Source organism: Pristis pectinata, chromosome 9, assembly GCF_009764475.1.
Source record: "Pristis pectinata isolate sPriPec2 chromosome 9, sPriPec2.1.pri, whole genome shotgun sequence".
Lineage (NCBI taxonomy): Eukaryota > Metazoa > Chordata > Chondrichthyes > Rhinopristiformes > Pristidae > Pristis > Pristis pectinata.
The window spans coordinates 43,452,387-43,469,939 of NC_067413.1; the positions used below are offsets into that span (position 1 = coordinate 43,452,387).

At 40.9% G+C, this 17,553-nt stretch overlaps 1 protein-coding gene across 3 annotated transcripts in view; it reads left to right on the top strand.

The window, feature by feature from the left end:
- Positions 1–17,553, top strand: part of LOC127574089 (neurocalcin-delta) — a 218,982-nt gene that overhangs the window by 61,424 nt on the left and 140,005 nt on the right. For 2 of the 3 annotated variants that reach the window (XM_052022753.1, XM_052022755.1), the window contains one exon: positions 10,913–10,960. The gene's annotated coding sequence lies outside the window, so the exon portion shown is untranslated. Of the gene's footprint in view, positions 1–10,912; positions 10,971–17,553 lie in introns of all 3 variants that reach the window. The other variant, XM_052022754.1, reaches the window with a different exon arrangement.

Genomic DNA, 17,553 nt, shown 5'->3' on the forward strand with positions numbered 1-17,553 from the left:
TCACCTGTTAATCTTTGAAATAGGGCAAATGGAGCTTTTATGCTCACCTGAACATAGACTGGACCCGGGTTTAATGCATCATTCAAACAGTAATGTGGCACTTCTGTCAGTGTCAGCCTAAATATTTCTGCTCATTCTTGTTCTGAGTCTTGAATCCACCCGTTATTTGTTGTTAGACAGGAATGTAACTAACTGAGGGGCAGCTGACACCTTACTTGTGCCTGGAGATTGAATATCTTTAAAGAAAGTGGATCTATAACTTGAGCAGGCAACTTCATAAAATGGAAATATATGGGATAACGGAGCAGGAGCAGCTCCAGCTGCAGTTTCCTCACATCTAATTAAGGACATTGGAGAGGAATAATTTGACTCGCTCTGTTTACAAAGCTATGATTCATAGATAGTTCAGATAATGTGTGTGTTCCATCTGGAGTGGACTTGGGTAGCTTCACAGGAGCCCATGTAAAATGATCCGACCAGACTGCGACTCCCACAATGCACAGTGAAAGTAGGGAGATTCATCACATTCAAAACAGGACAGATCTCTTGTCTTGTGTTTATTGTTACTGTCGCCACTGTATCCTGGTGCTATGTTTAATATTTCTAGTTACAGAGCTTATAATTTTGAAAAGCCAAATTCTGTACTTTAATGGTGGCTAAATTTGCCATTTGGCCTTTCTATCATGTCTGAACTTGAAAGTAATATATTTGAAAGGAAGTCTTCTTCTCACAGCATTGGGCTAATAACAAGTTCAAAAGAACTATAATTTTGAAAACCTTCATAGTATTTAGAGTAAAGGTTTGTTCATGATTGTTTCCACAAAAGATGGGTACATGTGCCATAGTTTTGTATGAAAGTATTTTGGTGCTTCCAACAGCACCAAAGTGGACTTGATGCTATTGCGGCATCGGTAAGAGTTGGAGAGCTCACTCTGCACAGGCTGAGGTAAGAAGCATGCTCATTTGAGTCCAGTGTTGGAGAGTGCCAGATATCCCAGGACCCCTGCTCATTAGCCCATGTCTTCCACCTTCCCCGTCAGTGAGTACTAATGCCTTCAGGGAGTGAAGTAAATTGACGCAAGCACTAAGAATTTCCCTGCACCTTGTGGCAGGCATACCTCATAGAATCATAGGATTGTACAGCTCAGAAATGGGGCCCTTGTGGTCCACCTTGTCCATGCTGACCATGATGCCCATCTACACCTGCAAAGGCCTGCATCCCTCTAAGCCTTTCCTATCTAAGTGCCTGTCCAAGTGCCTTTTTATGACCTCTCACATCCACAGACATTTGCATTTAATTGACCCTGAGATCCTTAGGATTGCAGACTCAGGCTAACAATAACATCCATTTATGTAGCATCCAGGGAAGTCTGAAGAATTTCCAGACATCCCTGTGTGAGCAACATCTCACGGTGCAGGACCTCACAAACTTGTAAACACTGAAAATAATATCTGAAGCTCTGAATTTGTCTCCCTCCTTAAAAGGTGCTGATCTCTGCATTCCCTCATCTAAGGTTCTATCATATGCTGAAAATGTTAGAGCCAAGAGATAATAGGCAAGAAATTCCACTTGGCTCGCTGTGCTGTATATATGCAAGAATGTTGGCTCTTGATTGTGTGTGCCTCCGCACGTTCGATTCCATTGAACTCAATGCATTTTCCATTTTAAACATCTTTTTCAGACAAAGACCTAGAATCTTCTGCATAAAGTATAACCAAGTTCATGGCACATCAACGTCAGTGGAAAGAAAGACATGCAACTCTGCAAGTTGTAAACTGCTGTGAACTGCAGAGGGACTTAATTCTCATAAACATTGCAGTTTAACTTCACTTCCCAGTCAAAGTCAAGGAATTTCACAATTTGCATTACAACTGGTAATTAAATTCAGTGCTGAAATTTAAAGGCTTACAGGGATATGGGCCAAACAGGACTAGGCAAATGGGACTAGTTCAATTAGACAACTTGGTCGGCATGGATGAGTTGGTCTGAAGGGCCTGTTTCCGTGCTGTACAGCTCTGTGACTCTGACTGTTATTTCATGGGGTGAGGACCCTGTAATATGGTTGTTTATGGTTCTGAAAACCTCTGGGGACCACAGATCACCACAAAAACATGTGATGAAACTGTGCCATCTCATTCTTCCAGGTAGTCAATTGTTCCCAGAGATTTTTTTCTTGCCTTCTCCTCTCTCTCTCTCTCTCTCTCTCTCTCTCTCTCTCTCTCTCTCTCTCTCTCTCTCTCTCTCTCTCTCTCTCTCTCTCTCTCTCTCTCTTAATCCATATTTTCTCTCCCTCTCTATCTATTTCATCTTTGATTCGTCCTATTTCTTTTCCTATTATTCACTCTGTTGCCCTCTCAGCTTCTCGGGCTAAGGGGGCAGATCATCGATCCCTTCATTCAACCAGGTCACAGTCATGCTTTTGACCATGTTCTCCTGTTAGCATCTCGCTGTTGGAGTAAAATTAATTGGACTAAAGCATGAGAATAAATCCAACTCACACTATGAAGTGTCTGCTCGAAGAAATTCAGGCCCATTGTTTCCCAAGAGGTGCTAGTTCACAGCTGGAAGTGCAAAGTGTGGATGGCTATGCTACAAGTTCACAATAGCATACATTTCAAAACTTGCCTTCCACTTTGAAGGTGGTTGCCTTGTAGCAAGCAGTTACAAGCAGATCATTGGTTAACAGTAAAGTTCTTCAAAGATATGTTAGAATCATAGAGTCATAGAGCTATGCAGCTTGGAAACAGGCCCTTTGGCTCAACTTGTCCGTGCCAACCAAGTCCTCCATCTGAGCTAGTCCCATTTGCTTGCATTTGGGCCATGTCCCTCCAAACCTAACCTATCCATGTGACTATCCAAATGCCTTTTAAATGTTGTAATTGTACCTACCTCTACTACTTGCTCTGGCAGCTTGTTCCATATACCCACCATCATCTGTGTGAAAAAGTTGCCCCTCAGGTCCCTTTCTAAATCTTTTCCCTCTGTGCCCTCTAGTTTTGGATTCTCCTACCCTGGGGAAAAGAATTTGGCTACTCACCTTGTGTTGATAAGATGAACTTTTGCAAATAATCCTTTTGATTTCTCTGGATGTTTTTTTAATTGTTCATGGGATGTGAACTCTACTGGCATTTATTGTCCATCCCTAATTAAGGAGGCAGTTGAGGGTCAACCACATCAGCATGTTTGAAGTAACATATCAACCAAACCAAATAAGGATCTCTAATTCCTCCACTGAAGAACATTAGTGAATCGGATGGTTTTTTTTAACAACAATGTGATAGTTTCACGGTTACCATCACTGAAAATAAGTTTTTATTTTAGTTCAGATTTATTTTACTTGGTTGAGTTTAAATTCCCCAGTTGCCATGATGGGATTTGGATATTTGCCCCTAAAATAATGATACAGAATGCCATTACACTATCATCTCAAGGCCAACACTGGTATTAAAAGCCCATTGTTTGTTGGCCTAAGGAATTAAGATCTCAGTAATGAAGTGAGGCAGATTCTGTGAGGGGCTTGCTGGGCAAGTTCAGGAGGAAGTCCCATGCAGGTGTGGGATTGGATTCACATATAAACTGGACCAAGTAAGCCTGCCGGATCTTCACAAAGAGAGTAGTAAAACCAGGTATGACTCTTATAACAAATCCAGAGTTTCATGGAAGTGTTGTAACAAATACTTCCCTTTTTATTTGTTGTGTTTTAGAATAGATTCCAAATTCTCTTGCCCATGCAGTGGGATTAATACAAAAGCAAAAACAGTTGGAAACCTGGAATAAAACAAGGAAATGCTGGAAATTTTCAGTAGGTCAGGCAGCATTAGTGTAGAGAGCAAAAGTTAATATTTTAGACCAATTATCTTTCATCAGGACTAGAGGAAAGCCAGTTTAAAGATGGGGGATGGGGGGTGGAAGGTAGTATTGAAACTCTTGTTCTCTGGACAATTCACAAGCATTTGAATTGCTGGTACTCCCTCAATTTTTTTTCTCTACGTTAAGCAGTTGTGATTATTACTTGATTTCATATAATATATTCCACAATTACATGAAAAAGATTGGAATGGTTCAAAATTCATTAACTACTGTCATAGTTGCAGAATTAGTAGATGATTAACAGACTGCTAGTTAAACTAATCTGTGTTGTAGTACCTGTTAGCACTTGCAACATAATAGTGAATACACCTAATTTTGGTGTAATGTGGGGGGAAAAAAAACACTCTGTAGTGTAGTACTTCATTTGTTTGGGTAGTTTTGCGTCTGCTCTTTATGAGACAAGTTGAATGAACTGGTGAGCAAAGGGCCTTTATAACTCACAGATTACAGACCCAGGGGAGGTTGTGTGCACCTAAGTTCACTGACAGGAACCTGGAGCCTTTATTGAAGATCACCCACTGGAGAGAGGCCCTGTGTGCCCAAAGGGGCATGGAGGCTGTTCAAGGCAGTAGAGGTTACTCAGGAGAACGGTGCTAGACGTGAAATTCCCATGTTTGCATTGTTTTTGAGCACCCGCATTTTGGGGAAGTTTGTAATACAGGAAGGTGCTTGCTCTGCCAAAGGAAAAGTAGGTGAGGTCTTCCCTCAGTAATGTCCCTAATAGAGCAGTGAGCAGTAACCTCGGGATGTGACTTAGATCAATGGGAGCAAGCTGGAATGATCCTGAGGCGAGGAAGCTGAGAGTGGCTTGACCTTGCTTTCACCTGCAACCACATTCTGTATTCAAAACTTACTTCCAATGGGGATTTATCAATACCTAACACTGGATTTGCTGGATGATGTGGGAAGGGAATGCAGGCATCAGAAGGACTAATGGCAGCCACATAGAGGTGGCATAGAAGGGTTCATCATTCAATATCTTAGAGGCTAGGGCACGAACTCTGGTATTGAAATGGGCATTTAATCAAATTAGTGTCAGGGTGGGTAGTTGTCAGGCAAACAGGTTGATGGGGAATGATATCAATCATTACACGCCAAGATGATTGATTGTATCAAGTGCTTTCAAGGTATTCCGTGTACAGTACCACATGAACAGCTTGTATTAATTCTTCTTTCCAAAAACTTTTTCACGGCAATGAAAAATTGCCCATACTTTCCAGGGTTAAGGGAGAAAGTCAAAAAGTGTGATGATCCCCTCTCACACACACTCTCCCGAGACCAACCAGAAATTTATGGTCACTGAATCAGGCGAATCGTGTTCTTATTTTGTGGGGTTCCAGGATGATCACTGGTACACATGGACTCCATTTCACAATTCCTTCCATTTAAATTTAGGACCATAGTTTGATGGTGATTGAATATATTCCATTTTTATTTTTTGGACTAACAAGTCATTTTGCAGGACTCTCACCAGAATTTTGGAGATTCCAGCCTAGAAATTCATTGACACAGCACTGTGCAGCTGAAAACACATTCAACCCAGAGTAAATAAAAAATAGTGCCTCTTCATGTCCAGTGGGAAATTTGACCCTTAATTTTATGGCAGGATAGAACTAAAATCTGGGTCTGGCATGAAATCCATCCCAGCGCAATAATATCAGCAATAGTACAATGCACAATTTCTGGTGATTTTTCACTCTCGCTGTTCTGAACAACAATTTAATCATGGACAAATAGTTTTCACCAGCAATGTTTTCCTGAAACAATAACTTTTAAAAGGCCAAGATTTCAACCTGCATTCTTTGCAGGACTTTTTCAGACATTCTGTAGCCACTGATTACTCTACAAACTATTCACATCTATTCACTAAACCTTGTTTTCATCTTCAACCATGTTCTGTGTTCAAAGCTTACTTCCAGTGGGGGTTTATCTACAGCTAACACTCCACTTGTAAGATGATATGGAAATGAAATGTGGGTATCATGATACAATAGGGACCAAGTAGAAGGAGGTATTAGAAGGGCTTTTTCATCGATGAACTTGTCCACCAAGGGTTTGCATGGATCCATATTAATAGCTAGATGTCACTGTGGAACAAAGGCCAGTCAGGCAATCCTTCAACAAGAAGTTCCTCATTGTGACCATCTGCAGCTTCAGATACAGCCTCATGGTCTGCACTGCTCTTGCAGTCTAGGCCAAGGTTAGTCACTCTCAGCTTCTTAGTCTCATGTTGCTCCTAAACTAAGTCACATCTCACAGTTTGCTGCTCCCTGCTACATTAGCAAGTTCACTGATGCTCCGTAGTTAAGTAGAGAAGCCTTCATCTATTTTTCTATCAGCCCATAGGGACAGGTAGAATGGGCACTGGAATCTTCCCACAGTGCAGGCTTTCCCAAAGTGCAGGAGCTCAAAGATTCTGCAAACATTGGAGTGCCTGGCTACTGGCATAGACAGCCTCGTGCCTCAGGGCACACAGAACCCTGCCTTTACTTGGTCAAAAATAAAGCAGGGTTGGAATAGGAGCTAATTGCATGAAGTACCACCATTTGTGGCTCCCATTGGAACATTAATAGAGGGGGAGGGAGCCAGGTCAGATGCTGTTTTAGGACTTCTCTACCCTGACATCAATATCAATGACATATCTGGAGGAATCAGAGGTCCATTGTCAGCTAAGAAGTCTGGAAAGCAAGGGAGTGGGACAATATGTGGGCAGATGCCAAAGGTTGTGTACAGATGGCAGTCCATTCCAAGAGCCAGCAGGCAGCTTTGCATAGGTTCTCACCAATGAGGGAGCAGTAATGGGTGAATTCGGAGACTCACCAGCCTACTTTTAACTAAAAGTCAAGAGATTTAGGAGGAGGGGACTCAGGGGAAATTGCAATGGTGCCAAACAGAAGAATGAATAAAGACCAAACCTGTTCTTTCTGGGATTTCAAAAGTAATTCAGCCAGTTGGCCCAACCAGTCTGTACCAGTGTTTATGCTCCACTTGAACCTTCTCTCACCCTTCCTCATTCATCCCTATCAGCTTATTCCTTTATTCCTCTCTCCCTCATAATGCTTCTCACCCCTCCCCTGAAATGGACCTTGGTTACTTCTCATCTCCCTACATGATTTCTCGCTGACGACCTTATATTGAAGATCCTTTAGTTTGGCTTTTCTCTGCATTACTTGTGTCCTTGCCATTAAAACTATTCATAACTTTAAAATAGCTGGTTGAGTAATACCTCTGTCTTCTCTCTTCAAGAGAAAAGACCCAGTCTATTCATCCCTTCCTGATGTGTGCAACCCTGGCATTTCTGGAATCATCCTGGTGTCCTTCATTTAAACCCCTCCAGTGCATCTATACCCCGAAGTGTGATATGATGACCAGACGGCATATATTACCCCAAAATGTGACCTAAAGAAAGATTCAAGTTGAGCATAGCTTCCAAACTTTTAATTTTATCCCTCCAAAAATAAACCCTTATAATGATTTGATTTTTGAAGATCTCATTAACCTGCATTATTAGTTTTAGTAACCTGTGTATTTGTACTCCCAGATATCATTATTCCTTAACCCCATTAAGATTCTGTTTTATCAAGTAAGGCCGAATCTTCTTGCATCTCTTACCGAAATGTAATCATTCACACTTCTTTATTTTAAACTTCATTACTCAATGATAACCCCTTTTTGCAAGTTTTCTTGGGAAACAAAGGATTTCTGTCATTACAAGCACATTTTCCATAGGTGATATTGATGAGGAGATTATTAATTTTTAAGCAAGGACTTCCAAGAAAGATAATGAAGTCCAAATCATCCATCAGTAGAGTTGAATGAATCTCTTCTATTCGTTTAATAGCAACCCTCTCCAGAAAAGAATGTATAGAGCATTAGTCTATGACATACCAATTACCATGAAGACTTTGCTTGAATGAAGCAGATCATCTGCAACCTTTCTTTAAAAAGATGACCGTTAAGTCTGACATCCTTTTTAAAAATATTTGAAGTGAAGGATATGGATGTTCTGGAGAAAGAAGCTTGGAAGAAATCTGATTACTTGAATTTGAACACTGTGTTAATGACCTCTGCTGTATTTGCCCTGTCTGCAGTGATACTGCTCTGTCCTTGACAGCTTAAAGTGGAATGATTTATTCTGAATGAATGTGACTGTTACAAACTGGGATTTTGTGCAAGTAATTAAGAACACATTTAATTCATGACTTGTATGCGTAGTGAGTAAGCAGCAATTAAGGAGCAGACAAGTTAGCGTTTCAGTTAAAACCTCTCTGATAATGTGCTATTGTTTTCTCTTTATAAATGGTGATTGACATTGACATTTCCAACATTTTCTATTTTTAAGAGATGGGCTTGAAAATGAATCAAGTCAGTAAGTAGTATGTATGCCCTATCCATTGCCACTGTCCTCCCTGACATGAGTGCATGTACAGGACTATGAAGGGTTAAGAGTACATGCCTGCACAGAAACTTCCAATTACTTTATGGATAAGTAGCAGTGTTCCATTTGAGTGCAGTCTTTGGAATTAGCAACAGCTGCACCACGGCAGCAGAGAAATAACAGATGACAGAATACGGGGGATGAAGGATAATTCTTTCCAATGAATTCATTGGAACAGAACCCACTATTTAGCTTTTAAGAAAACAGCAGCATCTGCATTGCATTAGCCTCTAGGAACTCAGCAAGAGGGCATGACCCTTTGATGCATCAAGCCTACTGGCGTTTCGTCAAGGAGGGTAACTCTATCTGTTTAATCCCAAATTCTCACCCACACTTCATATTCTCTTAATACCCTTACTTCTTAACAAAGCCTGTACCTTTTTTAAGTGCTTCGGTTGACTCTGCATCCTTGGCCTACTGCTGCAGTGCATTCCACGTTCTCAAAACTATTGGTATGAAGGAATAGTTTCTGGATTTGTTTTTCATTGCAGCTGTTTGAATTTTCTGTCCCTCTCAGTTCTTCTACCAGAGAGAGGTGTCATTCCCCATCCAACCTGACAGTTATTTTTATTATTTATTGGTGTTGGTTTACTATTGTCACATGTACCGAGATACAGTGAAGAGCTTTTGTTCTGCAATGCCGTTCAGACAGTTCATGCCATACGCAAGTACATCGAGGTAATAAAAAGAAAACAGATTGCAGAATATAGTGTTGCAGTTACAGAGAAGGTGCATTGAGGTAGACAAATTAGGGCCACGACAAGGTAGATTGGGAATTCAAGAGTTTATCTTTTGGCATATGGGAGGTCTGTTCAAGAGTCTGATAATGGTGGGATTGAAGCTGTCCTTGAGTCTAGTGGTTTGTTCTCTCAGGCTTTTGTATCTTCTGCCCGATGGGAGAGGGGAGAACAGAGAATGACTAGGGTGGGAGTGGACGTTGGTTATGTTGGCTGCTTTCCTGATGCAGCGGGAACCTTAAAGCGGATTCTCCTCTTTCTTGCAACTGGGGAACAGTGTCCCTAGGTCCCAGACTCTATATTTCACTGCTCCATTCCTTTTGTTACCCATATGAGGACCCCATGCTGGTGGGAAGCTAGGACATTGATTGATACTATGAACAGTCCTGGAACAAACCCATTGTTTCAGAGATTCTCCAGACTTTTAAGGAGTAGGCTAATGTTTTAGCTTAGTCCTCAGGAGGACCTGAAGCCTGTTGTTCTCCAGCACATAATGGACACTGTGTTGCACTTTATCGATATGATTTTATGAGTGGACTGTAGTACAGCTGCAATATTTCTGTCCACTAACTTGCAAGATTGAATAAGATCATTCAGAGGTGAACTCCCTGACGCTAGTGGAGGCTGGATTTGGTGGCCTGTAATTTTAAAATTTCTCTCTGTACTGCACCCCTTACATTGGCCAGAAAACAGCTCATCAAATCTTTGAACTAAAATCTTTACAGCACCAAGTTTGTCTCCACATTCAGCAATTTTGTAGTCCAGCCTGCACCTTTCTATCATTGTAAGGTACTGTATCCCACTGCTGGCCTTGTCACATCATCAGAAGATCCAATATAGAGTCATAGACTGATACTGCACGGAAGTGGCCCCTTCAGCCCAACAAGTTCATGTCGACTATTAACCACCCATTTATAGTAATCTCATTTATATCCTCCGCACATTCTCTTCATCAGCCCCAGATTCTACACACTAGGGGCAATTTACACACTACACACTACACACTAGGGGCAATTTACACAACCTACCAACCTGCATGTCATTGGGACGCGGGAGGAAACTTATGTGGTCAGAGGGAGAACGTGCAAACTCTATACAGACACGACTAAACCTGGGTCTCTTGCTGTAGCTGTAATGGGAGTGGATCGGGATTGTAAAGCTGTGTGTTTCCTGGCATAGCACTCCTCTGGTTCTGGTCTCTTGATTATCCCCCAATTCAATCACTTCATCATCACTGACTGTAAGGTGAGCTGTCAAGATGCTTAGTGGAATTTCACCCTGCTAGCCCTCTCTGTCTCGCTACCACTTTTTCCTCTTAAGAAATTCTGTAAAACATTCCTCTTTGGCTAATCTTTTGGATGCCTAGTTTGAATTTTAACACCCCCATAAAGCAGCTGGGATGTTTTTCTACTTGGGAGGTGCAGTCAAAATTCAAGTTGTTGTGGGTATTCTTGAGACGTTACCGAATGTATTGGTAAATCCTACAATTGCTGCTTTGCTGAAGATGGCAAATGTAATCCGTATGAATTATAATAATGGACTTGCATACTTGTACAGCTGCACAATACTGATACAATTGTCAAAGAAACCTACTAATTTTAAGCACACCACCTTAAAGACTAAGGAGTACACAAACTTGTACACAATTGGCATCATTGTTTGAATTTACCTTTCCAATGGAAAGCATTATCTGCAGGAAGAGCATAACGGAACATCAGATCCATGTGGTGCTCTGTCTCTCAACTATTAAATATAGAAACTCATGCAACAAGCTCAGCCAAATTTCAGACATATTGTGGACGGTCAGAGGTGTTGTTTCATTTGTATACTTGCCAGACTCAGAATGTTGTTGTTTTTGCCTCTTAGAGTGAAGAGAAACCCCAGGCTCCAGCTCTGAAGAAGAAATAAGTAAAGGTAAGTCCAGGTAGGAAAAACTAAAATTAAATAATAATTCATTGGTGAGTGTCTGAAAGGCTGTGTCTGTGCTTCTTGAACATAAGGGTAATAGTCTACAACCATATTTCTCCTGCAGTTTCATGTGACAGGAGTGAATGTTGGGAATTTGGTTGTGTCAATGTACATTTGGAGGTTCCATCTTTCTTATGAAACCTTAAACTGTGATCCAGTCTGCCCTCTCTGGGTGATGTAGGGGACCATTCTATTTGAAGAAAAGCGAGGAAGTTTGCACAGTGTTCAGGTCAAAATATTTCTCTTGAATATGTCATCAACATCCGTTCACTTGGCAAATGACTAATGTTCATGCCAAAGCAGCGTATTTGTAAACCTGCATATTCTGATGAGGGTCCTCTCCCAAGACACAGATTTGCCTGTTCCCTCTACCAACCTGGCCAGTGTTTTCTTGGATTTTCTATTTTAGTTTCAAATTTCAAGGATTTGTAGTTTTTGCAAACTTTCCTCTCAATCATAAAACATATAGTACATAAAAGGCAACAAAGATGCAATTTTTTTTTCATTTCTTCCATGGTACAATACAGCGTCGAACTTACTTTGGCTCCCTGTTAGTGACCTGAGGTAAACTCACCAGTAGAATTATTGTTCTGTTTCCTTTGATGCTGATACCATTCATAGAGAACCCTTTTGATGATTGTTAGGCACTCTTTGCCAGATTCAAAGGACATTGTCTTTCAATTGAGATATGTTGGAAAGCCATGTTATAAAGCAAATATGCTCTTTGTTTAAATGATTTTGATATTTAAAACCATTTAATTTTCAATAGGAACTTGTTAAGGTTTTTCTGAAATACACTGTTGTACCTCAATGATTCTCATCCACTTAGTTTACCTGTATTCCACACTGAATGTATATGGAATCAGTTGGCTATTTCTGATGTGAATCTAGGCTATTAAACCTTTGAGTGTGATTACTAGTATTTAGAAATTCAAATTGATAATTTAATACAGATGAAAATACATTAGAGCCATGGGGTACATGATGTTTTTGTATCATTGATGCAATTAGATCTCTTGTTGATCTCAGGATACCGTGGGGCAGAAATTGGTCTTTGGTTACTTACACTAAGTCTGCCTATGAAATCATATGGCCCAGGAGGCTATTCGGTCCATGGTGGCCATGCGGACTGAAAAACAGCCATTGAGACTAACCCACTTTCCAGTACCTGGTACATAGGTTACGACACATTAAGATGCACCAAAGTGCTCAGCCACAGACTTCAAAGGAACTGAATCTGAAAATAGGGTACAAAGAATGAATGCCACTGTATTGTGCCTTTACCACAAATGACTAACAGCAAAAGTCTATCTCCATGTATTTTACAAACCTGAGCCTTAAAATTACAGATGGCCACATTAAAGTACAAATAATTGAACAGTTTAGGTCAAATTATTCTGTCTGATATTATACCAGATTCTTTATTTTTCCTGGCCAACCTTTTTCACCTGAGTGACACCTCTTCAATGATGCTTTTTGGGATCCAGTTGTATGGAAAATGGCAGATCAACTTCCTAAGTAAGCTGCTAATTATAAATGCAGTTCTTCCTTTGAAGTATTTAAATGGTGAGATGCCTTCTTTAAAGTATTCGAAATAGAAAATCATTGACTTACGGAGCTTTATTAGTGTCAGCTACGTGTTCCTTAATCATTGCTACCACATGGAGTGAGCTTTACAAGATAATGAGGGCTGATTTTACATGTATGCCCCCCTGTTACTGGGCTGGATTTTGCTGTAAAAGTAAAATTTTTTGCCTTTTGGAAAAGCTGTGATGTTTGGTTGTTGACATGGGTGCCAACTCTGGTTAAGCTGTGGAACTTTAACAACAAATCTCAGTGATGTCTGATGATACTGAGCATCCATTGCGCACCTTCCTTCCTGGATCTAAGGCCCATCCCCACCCTGGCTGATGTCTCTTTCCCATGCAACACCCATCCTTTTACCTCTTCCCTTTCCACCATGTAGGGACCCAAACAGTTCTAGCTGAAACATCAATTCACTTGCAATCTAGTGTACTGCATTTGATATTCACAATGGTGTCTCCTCTGCACTGGAAAAAACAAAACGCAGATATGTGGTCACTTTGCAAAGCACCTGGGTTCAGTCTGCAGGAGGGTCTCTGAGCTTCCTGTTGTCTGCCACTTTAATTCTGCATCCCAGTCCCATCTGACCTTTCTGTCTTGCACTATAACAACAAAGCCCAATGCAACTTGACGAACAGCACATTGTCTGGGCACATTGCAACCTTTCAGACTCAATATCGATTTCTCCAACTTTGGGTAAGTCAGTCACCTTTTCTGTCTGTAACAAAGCTGCCTGTTTCTGCCTGTCATCAATCTGTGATTTTTGGATCAGTTTTCCCCTCTCTATCAGTATATCCTGGCCTCCTGAGAACGTCCCACTGCCTTGCTAATATCAGCACATAACACAGACGAAGAAACATAATGTGCTTCTAACCTCCACATTAACCCAGTTGGTCTCACTCTATCAGAGACATTCTCTTTGTTCTACCCATCCCTTTCCCACCTTCTCTGCTACTGAAAACTAACTTGTTTTTTTTTCTTTCCCAGTTCTTACAAAGAGTCTTTGACCCAAAACACTGTTTCTCTTCCTGCAGATGATGTCTGACCCACTGAGTATTTCCAACATTTTCTGTTTTTATGCTGGACATACTCAGCTGGGTCATTGGTTGCAGTGTGTATCATGTACAAATTGTACTGTAGTTACTCACCCAGGCTACTTCAACAGCACCTCCTAAACCTGTGATTTCAACCGTCAAGAAGGATGAGGGCAGAAGGTGCACAGGAGCACCATCTCCTGCATGTTTGCCTCCATGCATATGGTAGTTTATTGCGATCCTTCATCATTGCTGAGTCTAAATCCTGGAACTCCCTTCCTAACAACACTGTGGAGGTACCTTCACCAGAAGGACTGCAGCAATTCAAGAAGGCAGCTCAGCACCACATTCTCAAGAGCGATTAGTGATGGGCGATAAATGCCAGCCTTGTCAATGATGCCCAAATCTCAAAAATGAATAAAAAAAAATTCTGACTGAGCTGAACCTGATCTAGGAATGGTTGAAGTTGATATTGATAACAAAGTTGATATTGATAACAAAGTTGGAAAATTGTTCTTTCTCCAGGATCAACATAAAAGTCTTTCTCTTAAAATTAGAACTTAAAAGACTGACAAATATGAAAACAAATATTTGCCTAAATAAGAAAAGCACATCAGCTATTGTGCAATGTGCAGTAAACTAAAGAATCACATGGAGTTCACGAGCAAGTTCTATCTGCCCCACACAATTATGGATCTTGAGCAATATTTCTATTCCCTTGTTGCTGTGCCTAACTTTTTTCTAACTGACAAAGTGAAAAACATTTGTTTTATAATCAGCTTCTCTCTGTCTCGTTTCCACATAATGTTCTTGCATCAGCAGCTGTCACTGATCCACAAACAAGGACGTGTTTAATGAAAATAAAAGTATGTGGAATAAACTGCCCTTTCCTTGTGAGACCCTTTGATTGTTGCCCTGATGGTGTAGTTTGAGCTCAAGTTACACTGCACCAGCAATTTTCTTCAACCTTGGTTGAATGACAGCAGAGAGGTAATGCATTTCCAACTGCATTACTGAAAAAAAATCATGCAATAAACACTAAATGTCCATAAAATATGTAAAGCATCAATAGTACCGAAAATGTGAGTTTGAGGTAAATGATCTGATTCAGGATGAGGATGTTATAAAATGCAGATAGAATGTTCTCCATTTACACAAAATAATTGTTGTGCAGCTTAGTAACTATCTGCTGGGATTGCTATGGTTGGTGCGGTATATTAAAGAATCTGCTTTTCTGGTGTAGTTGGGGTAAAGGTGAAAATCCATTGACTCAAAGTTTAATAAAGGAGAAGCAAAAGTTGACTGTATTGTTTGGACACATCAAAACAGAGAAGAAAAAAATCATGCCCTGATATTGCTCCATGTGCTGCAGAAAATTGTTCAAGTTTTTTTTTGATACCTTGACCGGTTTACCATAGAACAATGATAATATTACGGAGATCATAATCCAAAGACATGAATCCAAAGACAAGAAGGGATTAGTTTAGTTAGGCCTTTAATTACTAGTTTAATTAGTTCGGTATAACACCGTGGGCCAAAGGGCCTGTTCCTGTGCTGTACTGTTCTCTGTTCTATGATGAATATTGACCCTTTGATCACCATCACTAAAAGCAAATTATCTGGAGAATATTGCCTGTTGTTTCTGGGACCTTTATGTATGCATTACAACAACAACTGTATATTGTTGGGTCCACTACTTTTCACGTTGTAGTTAATGATCCGGATGACTGAATTGATGGCTTTGGGGCCAAGTTTGAGGATGATGCAAAGATAGGTGGAGGGGCAGATAGTGTTGAGGAAGCAGGGAGTCTGCAGAAGGACTTGGACAGGTTGGGAGAATGGGTAAAGAAGTGGCAGATGGAATACAGTGTAGGGAAGTGTACGGTCATGCACTTTGATGGAAGGAATAAAGGCATAGACTATTTTCTAAATGGGGAGTGAATTCAGAAATCAGAGGTGCGAAAGGACTTGGGAGTCCTACTACAGGATTCCCTAAAGGTTAACTTGCAGGTTGAATCAGTTGTAAGGAAAGTAAATGTAATGTTAGCATTATCTCGAGAGGACTAGAATATAGAAGCAAGGATGTAATGCTGAGATTTTATAAAGCAGTTGTCAGACTACATTTGGAGTATTGTGAGCAGTTTTGGGCCCCATATCTAAGGAAGGATGTGCTGGCATTGGAGAGGGTCCAGAGGAAGTTTACAAGAATGATCCTGGGAATGAAAGGGTTAACATATGAGGAGCATTTCATGGCTCTGGGCCTGTACTTGCTGAAGTTTAGTATGAGGGGGGGATCTCATTGAAATCAACCGAATATTGAAAGGCCTGGATAGAGTGGATGTGGAGAGGATGTTTCCAGTGGTGGGAGAGTCTAGGACCAGAGGGCACAGCCTCAGAATAGAAGGACATCCCTTTAGAACAGAGATGAGGAGGAATTTCTTTAGCCAGAGGGTGGTGAATTGGTGGAATTCATTGTCACAGACAGCTGTGGATGCCAAATCATTGGGTATATTTAAAGTGGATGTTGATAGGTTCTTGATTAGTAAAGGTGTGAAAGGTTATGGGGAGAAGGCAGGAAGATGGTGTTGAGAGGGAAAAATAAATCAGCCATGATTGGTGCAGCAGACTCGATGGGCTGAATGGTCTAATTCTGTTCCTATGCCTTATGCTCTTAGGGTCTTATCTCAAGAAGTACTTCATCTGCAGTAGGGGGATTTGGCAAATCCTGAGTTTCTGAAACATGCTGTATAATTGGAATTGGTTTATTATTGTCACATGAACTGAGGTACAGTGTAAAACTTGTCTTGGAAACTGTTCATACAGATCAATTCATTATGCAGTGCATCGAGGTACTACAAGGTAAAACAATAACAAAATGCAGAATAAAGTGTAACAGCTACAGAGAAAGTGCAGTGCAGTAGACAATAAGGTGCAATGTCATAATGAGGTAGATTGTGAGGTCAAGATTCCATCTTATCGTACTAGGGAACCGTTCAATAGTCTTATAACAGCAGGATAGAAGCTATTCTTGAGCTTGGTGGTACATACTTTCAGGCTTTTGTATCTTCTGCCCAATGGGAGAGGAAAGAAGAGAGAATATCTGGGGTGGGTGGGATCTTTGATTATGTTGGCTGCTTTACCGAGGCAGTGAGAAGTGTAGACGGAGTCCATGGAGGGGAGGCTGGTTTCTGTGATGTGTTGATTGCAAGCCATTTTATGTGGAAAGAAACTAAACACAGATTTTTGACACTTTCCATCTGTTGTGATATAAAGACTGTGTTGAAGAGCAGAGTGCCCTTTCTCTGTGTATTTTGTGGAGTGGTCTGGAGCAACTCACATGATGAGAGTTTACATGAGTTGCCTACTGACAGAGCTGTGCACTCTGAAAAGATAGATAGATAGATATCTTCATTAGTCACATGTATATCGAAACTCACAGCATCTTTTGTGTTGAGTATTCAGGGGGCAGCCCGCAAGTGTCGCCATGCTTCTGGTGCCAACGTAGTATGCCCACAACTTCCTAACCCGTACGTCTTTGGAATGTGGAAGGAAGCTGGAGCACCCGGAGGAAACCCACACAGACATGGGGAGAACATACAAACTCCTTACAGATAGTGGCCGGAATTGAACCCAAGTCACTGGCGCTGTAAAGCGTTACGCTGACCACTACACTACTGAGAACATCCTGAGTTGGTGCCCTGTCGTGTAATTAATTCTCGGAAACCCATGAGTCAGTCTTCAGTGCTCCTGGATAATTATGGAAATGAGCATTGGAACATCTACTACTATCTGCCAAATAGGATGGCGATTAGGAAGGTTTAAGCATTTCAAGATAGTCTCCCGTGCTTCACAACTGACGCCTGATGCATACAATATTTCCCTAGGTCATGCTTTGTATCACAAGTCAGCGTCAAGATATCC